Source organism: Cynocephalus volans, chromosome 4, assembly GCF_027409185.1.
Source record: "Cynocephalus volans isolate mCynVol1 chromosome 4, mCynVol1.pri, whole genome shotgun sequence".
Classification (NCBI taxonomy): Eukaryota; Metazoa; Chordata; class Mammalia; order Dermoptera; family Cynocephalidae; genus Cynocephalus; species Cynocephalus volans.
The window spans coordinates 48,250,706-48,263,503 of NC_084463.1; the positions used below are offsets into that span (position 1 = coordinate 48,250,706).

At 46.7% G+C, this 12,798-nt stretch overlaps 1 pseudogene; it reads left to right on the top strand.

Moving 5' to 3' along the window:
• Positions 1–1,068: 1,068 nt before the first annotated feature.
• LOC134376107 (pre-mRNA-splicing factor RBM22-like) lies at positions 1,069–7,803 on the top strand (annotated as a pseudogene).
• The last annotated feature ends 4,995 nt before the right edge of the window (positions 7,804–12,798 follow it).

Genomic DNA, 12,798 nt, shown 5'->3' on the forward strand with positions numbered 1-12,798 from the left:
TAGTTTTAGAACCAAGGAGTTTGGCACCCAGGCCAGAGCAGAAGTGGACCCATGAATTCCCTGGCAGAAGGTCCACATCAGAGACCCCGCCTGACTTTTCAGCTGCAGCAAAGCGGCTTGTACACTGCCCCAAGCAACGACCATCGTCTTCTTCCCTCCACTTCTTTCAGCAGCAAGAAGTCATTTGTGCCAGCTCTTCCTCCACCCCACATGTCCTTTGGTCTTTGGGATCCCTCTGGGGGCTGAATGAGCAGGCACCGAGGCTCATGATGCTCCAGCTCACCCAGGCTATGCCAGGAGAACTCTCTCAACCTGTTCTGACACTTATGAGTCACACGTCATTGGCACCAGCTCTAGGAGGGGGCTGTCACATACTCAGACTCCTTTCTGGTGTGCATACCAAGGAAAGTGCCGGGATGACAAGGACAATGGGCACACTGGCCTGGCAGTTCTGCCCATAAAGGGGCAGCCTCAAACAGATAACACTGAGGAACACTCGCAGGGCCTGGCTCAGCACATCCCACCTCATGCAGTGGTGCAGTGAGGAGCCCAGGACATGATGGTCCAGCAGGAATCTGGAGAAAAGGCACCTCAGCAGCCCGCACACACCCAGTCACCCCTGAGGTGGCAGCAGCCAGTACCAGCTAAGAAGCCATCTCATCTCGTGAGCAGGCAGACCAGCATCCTGCACAAACCTCAAGCTTTGAGATGGCCCTTTGCGCCCACACAGTATCCTGTGGTGAATCTGGATCCACAGCAGGAAGCCCCTCTACCACCCGATCCACCTCTCAGTGAGGAAGAATTGTGGGCTCTGCTCGACACGCTGCAGAGCTCACCAGGGCAGCAGCTGGAGGAAAGGATGGGGTCCTCCTCACCACTGCAATCCAGGCCTCCTTCCCATGGGGGCAGAATCAGTGTGATGCAAAAGAGGACAATGTAGAAGGAACACATCCTGTTTGGGAGCCAGACTAACACAAGAGGAAGTACCAACTATGTGGAAACCAAAAAGGAACTTTTTTCTCTGTCCTGTGGGCAGCACTTAACTTCTGTTCTCACTTAATGGCTTAAATGATTGTTTCCAAGCTCCATACAGGCTCTGGGGGCACCGGGCACCAGGCAGTGGATGCCTTTGGTGAATTCTGGTGACCTAAAGCATTTTCATCACAAGCATGACCTCCTCCCTGTGAGCATCACCCCCTGGCAATCCGGACAGTGCACAAGCTGGAACCCACTGAATCAAGAGTAGGTCTAAGGGGATCACGTCTACACTCCTGTCCTTTCTGGCAAATTTGAAGGCAGGTGGATGTGTAGTAAATAAGTAATGAAAAAAGACTGAAAAAGTTAAAATAGCAACTTGATGAAATCATTGAACATAAGCCTATGAAAGCTAATCCTCCCACAATGATAGCATTTTTACATATATGTACGTACCTATCTACCCATAAAGCTGCCAATTTTATAAAAAATAAATTATATGTCATGTTTTTTTTTTTTAAAAGAAATAGTTCTGTCCCTTTGAGCACTGGAAAAGGGCCCACAAGATCAAGTCCTGGTCCTGGATGAGTTGAGCAGGGACTGTCCTAGGAAAGGGGGAAGGGCTAGGTCAAAGCCCTCTGGGTGCACTGGTGGCAGTGGGAGTGTGGGAGGGACAAGGTGAGATCCAGATAGAGGAGCAGCCAGGGCCTGAGGATTCTGGAGTAGTGGGGAAACGCCAAGGACACTGATGGCTACGCACCCCTGAGCAAGCAGATTTGGCAAGATCTAGGTGAATCTCTGAAGCCCTGGTGGGAGGGTCAGATGAGTGACTGAATTGGAGATACCTGGGGTGCCAGGTAAAAGAAGCCTCTTTTTCCTAATTGAGCTGCACCTCGGAAGGGGGCCAACCTTGACAAACACATTTGGCCATTGATACATTTGACAGAGGAAGGGAACTAGGCAAGAAGCAGAATCCTGAGGTTTGGCTTCCCCAACTGGATGGCCCCATGAACAGGACTGCCCCTGAGACCAGCAGGTGGAGTGGGGCTGGGACTGCAAAGTCTGGAGCTGGGGATGTAAACTGCACATGTGTTTGCCAGGAGGCTGCTGAGAGCTCAAGGCCACAGGCCAGGTTTCCAGCCCTGAGCCTGCAGCAGCTCAGAGATTCAGGGCCAGTTTGGTTCTTCCCTGCGAGGTTGTGGGCCTCTAGGGCTGGTCAGCCAAAAAGAGCCCCATTTATTCTCTTCCTTAAAGCTCAAGTGGATCAAGATAGGTGAAGACTTGAGTGTAGACCATCTGATAATACCAGGTCCTTGTGGCTTTGGGCACCCCCTCCACCCAGAACCAGCCAGCCCCTTCTCTCTCCTACTGCCATGAGCAGTAGCGTGGCTCCTTGCAAGCACTGTCTACTTTCTGCTTCCCCACCACTGCACAGTGCAGCCTGTGTACCAGCACCTGCTTGGCAGCTGGTACCATGCAGCAGCAGCAGAATCCTCACCCTGAGCACTGGAGGCCCCCATACCCTGGAGTGACCAGAGCATCAGGACCCCACACTCTGACACCCTGAACCAGGAGGAAAAGTCCCCCTGCTTTCTTGGCCTCTACCAGCTACCCCAGGTCCCCAAAATGTAGACGTGTGCCCCAGAAGTCCAAACCACTGAGTGTCACTTCCCCTGTGGCACAGTAGACCTTCTTTCCTTACACTTGCTTTACAGAAACTGACCAAGAGAAAAAAGGAGTCCACTGTGCACTAGACTGCAGAGACCAAGGCCCCTCAAGGTCTCAGGCCTTGGTGCCTGTTCATCGCCACTGCTCCAAACACAGCATGGTCCTGTCGACCAGTCCTGGGTACTTCACTCAGAGACAGGTGCAGCAATGACTTTCTCTTTATCTATAAATATATGCATGTATATGTATTTAGGGAAAGTCCTCTGTGTGTATATATTTATATTTATATCCCCCCACACACACATATACACACACATCCATTGCAGGAACCAACCAGCCCTTCTGCCAGTGACTGTCAGGGAATGGACCAGGGAATGGATGTCAGGAGATCATCCCTACCACGTCCAGGAGCCCCTCAGCTGAATGTCAGACCAGGGCTGTGTGCTTTTGTCCAGGCCCGGCCCAAGGGTAATCATCGGGTGGTAGGAAAACTTTCCTCTTCCCCCAAAGCTCCCCCTGTATCTCACAGGTAGGCAGCAATATATCAGCCCTGAGCACTAGAGGTCCGCACACCCTGGAATGACCAGAATGCCAGGACACCTGGCACCATGAAGAAAAGTCTCCCTATATCCTTGGCCTCTACCAGCCACTCTGTGGCCCCAATATTCACAAGTGCACCCCAAAGCTCCGTACCACTGGCTGCCACCTCACTCGTGGCAGTGTAGACCTCCTTTTCCCCAGATTTACATGAGAGGGACTGACCAAGGAACAAACAGCCCTTACACCCAGACTACACTGTGAAATCTGTGGAGCTGTACCCCACAGCTGGCTGCCAAGAAGGCAAGGAAATGCCACATGGAGATATTCATTGGCATTTCAGGAGCCTCTGGGTCAAATTCCAGATGAAGGCAGTGCCCTCCTGTGCAGGACCAGCTTAAGTATCATCACTGGGTGGCAGGAACACTGCCCTCTTCAACCAAGCCTCCTCCTCAGACAGAGTTCTTTTCTTTCTAGCACCTAAGGGGGCACACACGGTCTGGTTCCATCCTGGGTGGGTGGAGGAGAACTTTCTGCAAAAGGAAGAAGGACCATGTGGGCGCTCTGGGATGCAATGGTGGCGGTAGGAATGTGGTCAAGATGGGCCCAGAATGGAGAAGCAGCCAGAGCCCAGGCCAGGCAAATCTGAGAATCACAGGGGGCTTCTGAGGGCCCAGGATACTGAAGGCTAAAAACTCCTGTGCAAGACGGATCTGGACAGATCTCTCTGGATCTCAGCATCCCATCTCGGGCATGGGGAGTGAGCTCAAGGTGCCCTGAATTGCAGACACTGTGGGTGGGGCCGGCAGAGTCCCAGCAGAGGGACAGCTACTGCACACACCTGAGTGAGCAGGCTCAGTGGCTTTTGATGCCAGCATCCCAACCTCTATGGCCATGACAATCTGAAGGAGCCCCATCTCCTCTGTTCTCATAAGCTCAGGTGGGTCAAGACTGGATAGGACTCGAGGAAAAGACCCCCTGAAAATAGAGGGTCCTGAGGGGCTTTGCAGCCCCCACCACCCAGAACCAGCCAGCCACTTCTGTCCTGAGGCCAAGAACAAAAGCAGAGCTCCTGTTAAACACCTCCTACCCCTCTGGCTCCCCAACACAGCATTGGCGGCCCATGAACGTACCCTGGAATGACCATGGTGGCAGAAACCTCAACCACTAACTCCTCTAACCTGAAGGAACAGGCTCCCTATGCACTCAGGCTACAGCATCCACTGCAGGGACCCAACAGGCACAAGGGCAACCCAATAATCCAAGCCACAAGTGGCCACTCCCCCTATAGCAGTGTAGACCTCCTGTCTCCAGGCACACAAGCAGGAGCTGACCAAGGGAACAAGTGTACTTTACACCTAGACTGTAGTGTGAAATCTGCATGTGCCCACTTGATACAGTTATGAAAATCCCTGAGTGTGCGGGTGTATATGTGTGTACCACTTCCAGGAGATCCTAGGCTGAGGTCCATCCTCAGGGCATCCCCTCTTTTCCAGCCCCTGCCCAAGTGTTGTCACCCTGTGGTGGGGCAGGTCTCTTCCCCTGAACCTCTCCATCACAAACAATTCTCTCATTTCTAACACAAAGGGGAGGGCACACACATTCATATATGTGTGGGAACTTCTACCCACCAACAACCAGTTCTGTGATGGACACCTGCTGGGCAACCTGTAATTGAATTTCAGAATTTAATTCTGATACTGTCCACCTGGGCAGAGCCTCAGACCCACAGATTGAAGGCTCAGTCTCACAAGACTGCCTCCACTTCAGACACCAGTTTCAAGTAGTAAGTTGTCATGTGTTTTTCCAACTGGACTGGATACAAACCTGGGGTCCAACCAACCCCTCCTCAGGATTGAATAATTGGCCAGAGCTGCTCAGGGGACTCAGGGATACACTTTAATATGTTGAGTCTTTTACTACAAAGAATATTACAAAGTTAAAGATAAAGAGCCAGATGAAAAACATGAATTGAGCGAGGGATAAGGGAAGGAGCTTAGCACTTCCACGCCCTCTGCAGGTGCGGGTGCACCCCCTCCAGGAATATCCACATATCCAGCCATGCCTAAGCTAGCAAAGCCCAGTTTCATTTTGTTTTTTTAATATGGGAGCTTCATTGTATATTCATCATTGATTAAATCGTTGGCCATTGGTGATCAACTTAACCTTCAGCCTCTCCCCTTCCAGGAGGTTGGGATGAACATTCCAACCCTCTAGTCATGCCTTGGTCTTTCTGGTCCCCATTCTGAAGCAATCTAGGGTTCCCCAACCACAGATCATCTCATTAGCATACAAATGACACTTTATAGATCCCACAATTTCTAGGATTTTAGGAGCTGTGTGCCAGGAAACAGGGAAGAACAAATATATGTATTTTACAATGACTAAAAAGAGGAAAAATAACTAGAACTTTAGCCTATTGTACAATATTGCTTTCTCACAAAGAATACGAACACTGTGAGAACCAGTTGCTGGTCACTGGAGAGTCCCCATTATCTCACCTCTGGGACAGAAGTGAACCTTCTCACCTGGGAGGGGGGTCAACTCAGAATCTCTGACTTGTGTGTTGAATCACAGAGGGACACAGCTAGGACCCACTGGCATGGGAAGTCCACTGACAAGTCAGTCACCTGCAGGAGTGGGTTCAGGCACATGTGGCTGGCAGGTTCGCACCACGACCACAGGCCCAGAAGCCTGGACAGCCCAGACAATCCCCTCCAACCAGTAAACTTCTGTAAGGACACTTGGTCTGGATCCAAGGATAGTAAAGCTGGGTGGCCTGTGAGAACACTATTGCTATGTCCATGGGGAACACTTTTAATGCCTGAACTATTTTAATTTCAGAATTTAAAAAATCTGCTAGAGGCTGGGGTTTTGATGCTTCCTGTTTGATTAGAAACTGTCAGTGAAGTAGAAAATACATTCAGGAATCGTGGGTGTGCATTTGTAGACTTGACAGGCTTACTTTACAGTTGGGGATGTGGGGTTCAGATTCTTTAGAATCTCTACCCTAGTGGAAGTCAGGCACACCCTGTTCCAGTCACCCAAAGGCTAGTTTAAGTGTAGCCTCGAAGGGATTTGGCTGATGTAATCAAAGATAAAATTTTAAATTAGTCAAAGCAGGGGCTTTCTGGGTGGGCCTGATTCCATAAAAGAGTAAACTATAAATTTTTCTCCTTTGAAAAGGCTGGGCCTGACGAGACTGTGGTGGTCCTACCTCCCACCTCAGAAGCTATCACTGCCTCTGGATACTCTCAAGGTGGTGACATCTCTGGGATCCAACACCCACAACAGACAGAACTCATAGGATGTGAACTTCCTCATTCTGTGACAGGTATGCCTTGGAAAAAACCCATATATCTTAATAGTCAAATGAAAGGACAAAAAAGAAAGCAAAACCAGCCCCAGGCTATTTACAGTGTCTCACTGGTGCCCTGGGGTCCACAAGCATTTCTAGAAGACTGAAGTGTGTCAAACCTGCAGTAAATTAAAGAATGTCTGTCCTATCCGCCTCTTAGGCCTAGAGTATGGTCTGCTCACTCAGGTTCATGATGTAACTGTCTTAAGATGACATACCACAGTCAAATATCAACAAAAAGAACCACGCACATAACGCGTATGAATCTGGCCCTCACATCATGAGCAGGAGGGGTGACAATTAGGTTTGTATCTCATGAATATTCTAAGTAAGTAAGTAAATAAATAAATAAATTAAATAAATAAATAAATAATAAAAAAGAAACACACACAGAATATGAAGGAAGAGATTTCTTATTGATGGAACACAGCCAATTGATGTGCTGGGGAAAGCCACATCCACCTGTGACAGGCTGCTCAGGCTGTCCCGGACCGCATTCTACTGTAAAAAAGAATTGGCCCCACATTTGCTCCCTCTGGGTGAGAGGAAAGTGCAAGAGAGAAGAGAAGGGTCCTTGCAGACATGAGAAGCCTACAGATGCAGGTGATACCTTTGGTGATCAGAATACTAAAGGCCAATATTCTGGAATCGATGACCATTTCGCAGACAATCTTTTAAAGTGAGCTTTGACCGTGCCTTGTCTGGACCCACGAGAGGTCAAGATTATCACCACAGTAGATGTTGGTAATCCGGGCATTACAATTACTGAGTTCAGAGAGAATTCGATCATCACTGTTGTACAGAGACAGCAGTGTGTTCTCACCCAGTTTGTAACAAGGCAGGCTGCAGAAGTGGCTGCTGATTAATTAATGAGTTGATTATTAATGACCACAGACTCAATGCGAAATGAGAAATATTTCAAGCAGCCAGAGGAAAAGAAAAAGGAAAGAATGAAACTGTAGCCTCTTGGATGAAGCTAGAACCTGTTCTATGACTGCCAGGAGCCTTTTTTTCCACCTGCAGCAGCAGAAGTCCCTTCCAACTCCAACATACCCCCACGTGATCCTCCAGCTCTGGTGGACATTGCCCACGCCACCCACACCCCGCCTGATATTGCTCTGCCTCCACGCCCAGGTTTTGAGTCGCACATACTACACCCAATGAAACCACCCCCTCCTTTCATGAGGACTCCAGGACCAATCTGCTGTCTTTCTCAGGACTCTCAGAGGATGGGGACTTATGCTGGAAAACACAGGAGTTTCTAACACGTTATCACCACTCTGGCACTCCATGGAAGAAAAGGCACTTAAAATATGCAGTACAGTCATTCCTTGGCGTCTGCAGGAAATTGGTTTCAGGACCCTTGTAGCGACTAAAATCCAGGGATACTCAAGTACCATACATTAAATGGGTAGTGTTTGCATATAACCTAAACACATCCTCCCTTATACTTTAAATCATCTCTAGGTTACATATAACACCGAGCAGAATGTAAATTCTATGAAAATAGTTGCCAGATGTATTTTTTAAAAATTTCTACCACTTTTATTGGTGGATTATAATTTTTACTGATTTGGGGGTATTTTTGATCTGCAGTTGGTTGAATCCTCAAATCTGGTGCCCAGTGATGTGGACGACCAATTGTAGATGTCTTGTAAAGTAAGTAACAGATGTCTTTTACACCCATAGGTGAATTTTACAGTTACCCAAAATTTAGTCATTTACACACTAATTATAGATGTTTTTCATAGCTTCTTATAAACATTATATTTTAATGCTGTTGCAAATTTTAACTCAGTTGTCTTATAAAATCAACTAATATAAAAATAATTTTATATGGCATTATAATGTTTTATTTAAATTCAACTTAAATTTATGTACTTTAGTTAGGAAATGTCTGCGTGTCTACCCCTCGCAGGCATTATGTGGGGTTTCACAGTCTGCACAGTCACCACATCTGGGGAAACTCTGATGTGTCAGACACAGGCTGTTCCCTGCATAGCTTTTCCCTCCTCAGGCAGCAGCCAAGTCATGAGAGAGTGAAAGCCGAGTGTTCCCTACAGTAGAGGCTCTTATTCCTGGGCACTCTCCTCAGAGTAGGAGGACACCAGAAGGCTCTTTTAGGGGATACTTACTGGGACATGGGCTTAGCCCTGTAAGATGTGAGGACTCTGACCAGTAGGTAGAGACTTCTAAGGAGGGAGGATGAGGCAGCTGTTCTGATCCTGGAGCCCCACCATGCCTTGTCCCATTTCATAAAGACAGTTCTGAGGGATTGTTCTGGAACATGTCTGGACAGTGAAGTTTGGGGAACAGTGTAGGCTTTGATGAGACTCAGGTGAGGTCTTCTGTGGGGAGACAGGAGGTTAATGCTCAGCATCTGGGCTGGTGTTCTGTGGCCAATTAGGGTGTCTGGTTGGGTTGAAGTCTATTTTTACTAGGGAGGAGACAGGAAAGTCTGGATGGCTCCCAGGTCCTGTTTCTAATTTGGGGTGGGGGGTGGGGGGATCTTGAAAGGGCTGAGCCTTAGTATCTTTGGGAAATTCTAGAAAGTCTGATTGGGAACCTGGGAAGACCCGTTGCTTGGTACCTGAATGCTCAGTGTGGAGTCGGCCACATTTATGCTTGGCAGGCAGAGAGCTGGGTTTGCATCCACATCAGCATAGCCTTGTGCCAGAGACTGAAGAACAGGTGGCTCCGGACAGGTGTCTCGGTGGCAGGCTGGTGAACATCATGAGAATAAACGTGAGTTTTGTTGGCTGTCAGCCTGGCAATGAGGGTTGGGTTCTGATTAAAGTGCTTGGGTACAGCATGGGGCCAATCAACAAATCCACCCCCCATCCTTCAGCTCTCCCTGAGCTGAGAACCCAGTACACGACATGGTTGAGGCTTTGCCAGGTAAATGGATCTCATCTCAGGTTTCTTGACAGGTGGCTGGCCTGTGAGATCAGATCCAAAACAGGTGTATTCTTGGATGTATAAACTGGCATCAGCCTGCTAAGGTGATGTGGGAGAGATGATATAAAATAAAACATGTTGGAAACTCCTCTCAAAGAAGAATAAAAACAAACTCAGTGTAGAAACAAATGATCATTTTTTACTTAAAGAAGCAATTCAACTTTATGATTGAAAAAAGTAAATTACAAAATATATGTGTTTTGTGTGAACATCAGTTTGAAAAAGAAAACATTTCCTAATGCTGTTTTTGTTTGTTGGTTTTTTACAATCAGTAAAAACACACCATCTTGTACATGCTTGTAGGGAGTATAAACAGCCAGTGATCTATGGAACGACAACTAAAAAAGACATCGAGAGTTGAAAAAGGAAAGCTCTTGCATATAGGATTCTACTTTCTGGTTTTGGTGTGAGCAGGACTGAAGTCATGTTGGGACCTAAAACATCATGGGCTTTAAAAGATTTTAAAAGGACACAGTGTTTTTCTTAGAATGCATTTCTCTGAGTTCCCTCTTATCCTGTGGTTATTTAACATTTTGAAACTTGGTTATGGGACAAGATGATATTATTCACATTAATGTAAAGTTTGTTTTCCAGCCAGCCTGAAGCGGCAGACTTGCCAGAAGGCACAAACTATCCAGACTCTGAAATAACAGCAAAGATGGGAGCAGAAGCCAGATGGAGTCTTGGAGAGACTTTGCACTTGGCCCCTTGCACATTCCCCTCCCTCCTGCTTTTCATTTTCCAAATTCTATTCCCTCAGCCCCCTCATAAAAAAACTCAGTAAATGAGAGTCTTTCAGATGGCGTTGGTCTGGCTGTTCTTCAGGTTTACCGGGGAGATGGCTTCAGTCTGGTCATTCTCCTTCAGGTTGCTGGAGAGATAGTTTAGCCCAACATCTCTCCTCAGATCACTGGGATTCCTGGACAACAGCTGACTTCCAACTCCAACAACAGTTGACTTTTGAGTGGTTTGCTGTTGAAAGGGGCCAGGCAGCTGGACTGTGCCCTGTCACACTGGAAGGCATCTGATAATAACACCTGAACACATGCACCATGGTGTTGGTACACATGTAAATAATAGCAAACAAACAAACAAAGAAAAGTACACATATGAGAAAAATCTTTGTGGTCATCCAGACTTTTAATACCTACATATGAAGGGCATTGCTATAGGGCAAACGTGTGCCCCAAAAGTTTGTATATTGGAAACTTCATCTCCATTGTAACAGTGTTAAAAGAGTGAGAAATCCAATCATAGTATTTAAAGGTGGGGCCTTTGTGCAGTGATTGGATCATGAGGACTGTGCCCACACTAGTGGGTTGATCGACTCATGAAGTAATGAGTTATCATGGGCGTGGCTGTAATAGCTTTATAAGGAGAGCGAGAGGGTAGGTTAGCTTTCTTGCTCATGCCATGTTCATCTTCATTTTCATGTGCTCCCCTGTATCACCACAGGAACTGTAGAGAGTCCCTGCTGAGAAGAAGGTCCTGTCACATGCACCTCCTGGAAAATGGACTTCCCAGCTTCCAAAACTGTAAGAAATACATTTCATTTCTTTATAAATTATCTAGTTCCAGGTGTTCTCTTATAGGAAGCAGAGAACAGAGTAAAACAGGCATAGACATGAAGCAAATCAGGAGACTTGTAAAGAGCAATTAGCAGAAAACCAGGGAGGAAACACCATCAGAGAGTCGTAAGATTCCCTCATTACCCCTCGGTTTTGCTGATGCTTTAGCTGAAGTTTCCTGGGAAACTTCTACAATGGAATCTTCCTCTGCAGTGTTTCTTTCCTGCAGAACCAACCATGTTATGTGTCTAAATGTGTCTCACCTCTTGTCCCCACCTGGGTCATGGGAAGCAAGGACACAGTCTTTGCTTGTGTTTTGGAATGAAGGAAGCACTGAAGGTCTGTGAGCTTCACTTCTGTTAATCTTGTTAAAAACCCTGAGGTCTAGAGTTGCTGAAGCTTCCTTGGTTTCAAGTTTCTCTTCTCTTTATTAGAGCCCAAGGGTTGTGGAGAAGGGCCCGACCCCAGCAGTTCACGGGCACCTACTGGTCCTTGCTAAGTGTTCTAAGGCCTGACGGTTTTTCAAATTCTCTTTGGGTTGAGGAGGAGGGAGGTCAGTGAGTCAGCATCAATCACAGGCAGCTTGAAAAGGTTAAGGGTCTTCTGTATGTAGCTACTGGTTTTTTAGGACAAGACACAGACAAGTGGTCCATGACTTGTCTGAAATTTGATGATGCAATAGTCATATCCACAATGGACTTTAATCAGGAAAACAAGAGAAAATCACCAAAGGTACAAGAATGGCAATCATGATCCACCTGTCTTACTATCTCAGATTTTGAATGCTGATTCAACAGCGGCGCTCCCAGCATGACCAGAAAATGCTGTGGCAGAGGGAAAGTTTTCCTCTCCAGCTGGGCTTTTTGTTGCCTCTGAGATCAGAGGTTGATTAGGTTAGCATCGGTACTACCGTAGTGACATCAATGAAATCACACTTGATCTAATTATCTCCACCACTTTTAGGACAGAAAGGAGTATTTTATCTGGTATGTATTTTTTCCTGTATTTTTATTTTATTACACATGTGTGTATCTAATACAAAAAAAAACCCTATAATTTGGTATTTTTCATTTCCAAACATTAGAGAAAATTGAACATGTATACAATTTTAAAACTGTACATTATTTTCTTTATGTACAAAATATGCAAGCGTACTTCAAAAAATTTATGAAAAAGTAGAAATAAAAGATAATACAAATCTTTCCATGAGTTTTTGTTTTCTTTCATTTTGTTTTGTTTTGGTTTTGTTTGGTTTTGGCAGTTGGATGGTATGGGGATCCGAACACGTCACCTTGGTTTTACAAGCTCTGTCAATGAACTTTTTGAAGACCCCTCGTATATATATATACATGTCAATATACTGTTTGTGTCACTCTGCATGTTGAAATCTGTGCAGGGTCTTAAATACTTCTGGGTGAGAATCGAGTCAGAAATCAGATGGAAATTGTCTCCTGACTTCCTGTATCTGTGTCCCCTGGCTACTTATCCTGCTTTTGGACTCTATGACAGAACCCTTCAAAAGTGTCCTTTTACCCATGTCTAGGTCCCCAGTACGATCACAATCCCCAACATTCCTTATTGAGGTGCCGATGCGTGGCAGGAGGAAGGAGTGTCTTCAGCCAGGAGGAGTGAGCCACGCCCAGCTGAGGGGCTTATCAAAGGCAGGCCCAGGAGGCCGACCCCCACTGCGCATCTGTACGTGCAGGAGAGAGGACCTTGCACTTGAACTTCAGC